The sequence below is a fragment of the Elephas maximus genome, chromosome 1 (genome assembly GCF_024166365.1).
Source record: "Elephas maximus indicus isolate mEleMax1 chromosome 1, mEleMax1 primary haplotype, whole genome shotgun sequence".
Lineage (NCBI taxonomy): Eukaryota > Metazoa > Chordata > Mammalia > Proboscidea > Elephantidae > Elephas > Elephas maximus.
In genome coordinates, this window is record NC_064819.1 from 65462689 (window position 1) to 65468012 (window position 5324).

The window sequence follows — 5324 nt, forward strand, 5'->3', positions numbered from 1 at the left end:
TCCTAAAGAAACTGAACTGTCTTTGAATTCTAGACTGGTCTTCATTGGAATTTGTCTGTCCGTTGGTTTGGAGGGTTCTGGTTATTCTTGCTGTTGTTAAGTGTATTTGTTGTGGTTCACTATCATCGTTTGGGCTAACTACATTTATATCCCTCAATTTCATTAACGGTATTCCTCCTACTCTAGTAATTGAGAATACAACATATTATAGGGCTTTAATTATGAAGGGAGAATATCAATCAGAAGGAAAAGGGCCTTTGTTTCATTGCAAGAGGAAAAAAATAATGTTTTAAATAAATATCTAATGACCTAAATACTCCTACAGTGTAAGTTGTTTCAGTTCTGCTCTGCAATCTATATGTAGTTCTAAATCTATTCTTGAAAAGGGATGAGACACAAAGAACCTTCAGAAAATATTTATTCAAACATTTTCTAAAACATATATGAGTTGATTAGAAATTGATCTAAATGCAGACTTGCTGAAAAGGAAATATGTCCACAATATGTCACTAAGTGAAAAGCACTGAAGTTGACCCATAAGAAAATTGCTATTTGTTAGTAGGTGAAACATGGTCAATATCTGCAATTTCTTATTTCAACCTAAATACTGTACAAAATAATATGACTATTATGATCTGATTTTATTGTTATTTAATATATACTCTGAGAAGTTAGTGGTAGTTATCCCTGGGAGGGGGACCATGGGTAACTTTTAACTGTTTCTTCTTTTGGCTTACCTATATTGTCTACTTTTTCCAGAATAAATCTCTGGGTTCCCCTGAGAGTACCAGGCTGAAGCAGAAATACTTGGGGGAAATGTTAGCTATTCTGTTTTGGCTGCTGTCAATCTTCATCCCAATTCTCGATCTACTTGAACTAGTCAGGTTTTGTTTGTTTTTTCTACCCATGTTTCACCAATTCTGACTTCGTCTATGTAAACTATACGGTCAGACAATTTAATAATTTAAGAATCAAATCGGATTCATGAACAAATCTAGACTTGACCTTGATATCTTCTCTTCCTGTTAAATCTGCTAGAAATTCAATGTGTCACAATTCTATCAAGAGAATATTATGTTCCTGTCTACTGCACTGAAAAATAAAGGCATGTTCCCACAGAGCTAGCAAAACAAAATCTCTTATGAGATTGAATTAGTAGTTTCTAGAAAGAATGTGGTTATGGTAGCCTGTTATCTGTTAAGCAAGATCAGTAGTATTCATTATTTCTATTAGGCATACCTTCTCTCACCTCTAGAAGTTCGAAATATTTTTAGATTCTTCCATCTCCTCTCCGTTATCAGCTCCTTTTGACCCCCTGCTTGTCAAGGGAGTGATTCTCTCACTCTGTATTGATCATTGCCAATTCTTACCTTTCTTCCACCTCCTTTATTTGGTCACTGATATCCAAGAGAGTTGAGCTTTACCATCCTATCCCACCAATAGTTTCTGCCATCTATTGCAATATTTTCTATTAGTTTCTTATTTGATCAATTTTCTATTCTGCATGTTTTAGTGATGACTAACAGAGCCCCCGTGGCATAGTAGTTAAGAGCTTGGCTGCTAACCAACAGGTAGGTTGTTCAAATCCAACAGCTGCTCCTTGGAAACCCTATGGGGCAGTTCTGCTCTGTACTATAGAGTCATTATGAGTCAGAATCAGCTTGGGCTTGGTTTTTTTAATTGGAGTCCCTGGGTGGTAAAAATGATTAAAGCACTTGGCTGCTAACTGAAAGGCTGGAAGTTCAAGTCCATCCAGAGGTGCCTCAGAAGAATGACCTGGCAATATAAAAAATACATATATATACATCTGAAAAATTAGCCATTGACAATGCTGTGGAGCACAGTTCTTCTCTGACACACATGAGTCACCATGAATAGGAGTCGACCCAAAATGATAATTGGTTCTACTTGCTGATGAATGTTGGTATTCTTAGTCTCTCCAAGAGCTCAGAGTTTATTTTATTTTATATAATATCTTATTCTTTTTTTGGTAAAAATTTACACATAAAATTAGGTTCCCATTTAACAGTTTCTATACATGTTGTTTTTTGTTTTTTTTTTTTATACATGTTGTTTAGTGACACTGGCTACATTTTTCACGATGTGTCAACATTCTCGTCATTTCCATTCTGCTTGTTCAGTTTCCATTAATCTAGCCTCCCTGCCACCGCCCCCCCACCCACCTTACCATCTCATCTTTGCTTCAGGGTAAATGTTGATCATTTGGTCTCATATAGAAGATTTTTTAAAGGAGCACAGTACTCACAGATGATAGTTTATTTTAGGAGCCAATCTGTTATTTAGCTGAAGGGTGACTTCTGGGAGTGGTTTCAACACAAAGTTTAAATGGTATCTTGGACTTATAGTCTCACGGGTTTTCTAGTCTCTACTGGTTCAGTAAGTCTCACCTTTTTTAGGAATTTGAGTTTTGTTCCGCATTTTTCTTCCATTCTATCTGGGACCATCCATTGTGCCTCCGGTCAGAATGGTCAGTAGTGGTAGCTGAGCACCATCTAGTTCTTCTGGTCGAAGGATAGATGAGGATGAGGTTCACGTAGGCTGCTAGTCCTTTAGATTAGTTTCTTTTTTGAGTCTTTGGTTTCCTTCTTTCTCTTTTGCTCCAGACAAGTAAAGACCAATAGCTATATCTTAGATGGCTGCTCGCAAGCTTTTAAGACCCCGGACACTACCTACCAAACTAGTGTGCAGAACATAAACTTTATGAACTATGTTATGACAATTGACCGAGTTGTCCCATAAGACTATGATCCTAAGCCTTCAAATCCAGTAAACCAATCCTGCGAGGTGTTTGGTTATGTCTAGGAAGTATCCATAATTAGAGTTTATTTTAAAAGTTACTATTAAATTCTTTGGAGCCCTGGTGACACAGTGGTTAAGCGTTCAGCTGCTAACCAAAAGGTCGGCAGTTCAAATCCACCAACTGCTCCTTGGAAACCCAATGGGGCAGCTCTACTCTGTCCTTTAGGGTCACTATGAGTCGGAATTGACTGGACAGCAATGGGTTTATCAAACTCTTTAGGTCAGCAATACTAATTTATATTTTAACTATGGAAAATAGACAAAAATAATTTTAAACTCCAAACCATTAAGAGAGACAGCAAGAAGCAATAGAAAGAGAATTACCAGTAAGTTAAGGCGATAGCACAGTTTCTTTAACTAACTCTGTGACTTTGAGCATGTCTCTTAAACTCTTTGGGCAACAAGGATCATCATCTGTAAGATAAAAACCTGTCAAGAGACAGGACATAGTTCTATTTGTACTTTTGCTGTACACTCAATCCATTAATTCATAAATCCTCTTTGAATTCCTGCTGGTCTCTGATGCAACATCAGCTTTCTATAATGAGCAATGGTCAACGGAAGCTGATCCACCAGTCCTGTGATTTCCACAGCTCTGCTGCTTTAGGGTTCAGCAGGATCTTAGGCTGCCTAGGCACAGAAATTTTATTTCTTTTCTACTTCTTCATGGTTCTTCTATTGCTCAATGCACACAGATAACTCCGTTCCTGACAGACACCTTGGTACAGGTAACCCAGCTGAATAAGCTTCTCCTAAGAAACACCTGGAAACCGTGGTGGCACCCTGGTGAGAGCAGTGGTTAAGAGCTTGGCTTCTAGCCAAAAGGTCAGCAGTTTGAATCCACCAGCCACTCCTTGGAGACCTATGGGGCAATAGGGTCTTATATGGTAGCAATGGATTTGGGTTTTTTTGGTACGAAACACCAGGAGTCCCTAGGTGGTACACATGGTTAAGTGCTGCACTACTAATCAAAAGCTTGATGGTTTAAACCCACCCAGAGGTGCCTCAGAAGACAGGCCTGGTGATCTGCTTCTGAAAGGTCACAGCCTTGAAAAGGCTATAGAGCAGTTCTACTTTGCACACATGGTGTCAGCATGAGTCAGAATCGATTTGATGGCAACTAACAACAAGAAACACCTGATAGATTTGTTTTCATTATGTGCAGTAAATGTCTTATCCCATATCCAGAAATTTCCAAGAGCCTCATTCTTCTCTAAATCCACACCCAAATCACACACTAATGGAATGGGAATGAAACTTGCCTAAAAATGTCCAGAATCAAAAGGGAAAACTTTCTCAGCTTCAGGTAATAAAAGTAAAAAGAGCCATCTTTGAGTTCTCCTGGGGAAATTTTTTAATTTTTTTTTTACTCGTTGCTACAGCGCTGGGGAAAGCCTCCCCTTCCCTTTTTTTTTAAAAAAAAAAAAAAAAAAAATAAGAGCTTCCCCTTCCCTACACAGCCCTTTTAATACAAGTGAAAAATTCCAAATTCCTCATTTGTTTAGCCTGAAAATCCCCTGCACATTCCCACAAACTACTTCCTTTTCTCTCTTTTTAGCAAGACTCCCCTCTCTCTCTTTAATGAAGAGAAGTTCAGAGGGTTTTTCCCATGAATAGATGGCAGGCACCTGGGAGTTATGAATTTTAAAGTGATCATTTTCTTTCAGCCACGCCGGACAATGGGCATCTCCTTTTGACTCACTTTCACAGCTTTGAGAGGCTCTCAGATCAGCCACATTCCAATCGGACTGGAGTCAGATCAGAGCTGTGCTGGACCGCATCAAGGTCTCGCACAGAAAGACAAGGAGCAGATGGCCGGCACCAAGCTCTCCTCCCCCTTTCAGCGCTCAGAGGCAGGCAATGTGGGAAAGCGTTCTCCCGTCACTGCCTATTGATCCCTGAATAGAACCACCACATGCCACCAGCCTGTAGGTATGAACCTCCGTTAACAGATGGTGAGATCATTATGAGCAATTAATTCCTTTAATGTATCAGTGGGAACATGTTGGAAAGGATGATGCAAGCACTGAGTGAATAGTGAACTTCTCACTCCTGGGGGGAGCGCGCAGGAGCTACCTTCGGGGGAGGCTGGGAATATCTTCCCAGGCTGCAGCCCTATGGCTCAGCACAGGAGCTGAGAACTGGCTCCACAGAACCGAGGTGTGGTTTTCATTAACTCGTTGTGAATCCTTCCCTTCCTTCATGATTAATGCCAGATTTGGTTCTAGGTCATTTTTACACACAAGAGCCATCCAAAAATACAGAGTCAAACAAAAACCATTATTTGTCAGTAAGTCCAAGATGCACGGGGAGTTATTTCACGGAAAACAGAGCATCGGGTCAAGGGTCACTTTTGCTAAGCACAGCTATAGTCGTGACAGTCCTAAATCTAAAACGAATGTTTCCTTCACAAAGATAAAGCAGTGGTCAAAAAAAAAAAAAAAAAAAAAACCCAGGCACATCCCAGTGTTTGTATTATAAATGGAGAGTTCTCAAAGGGTATT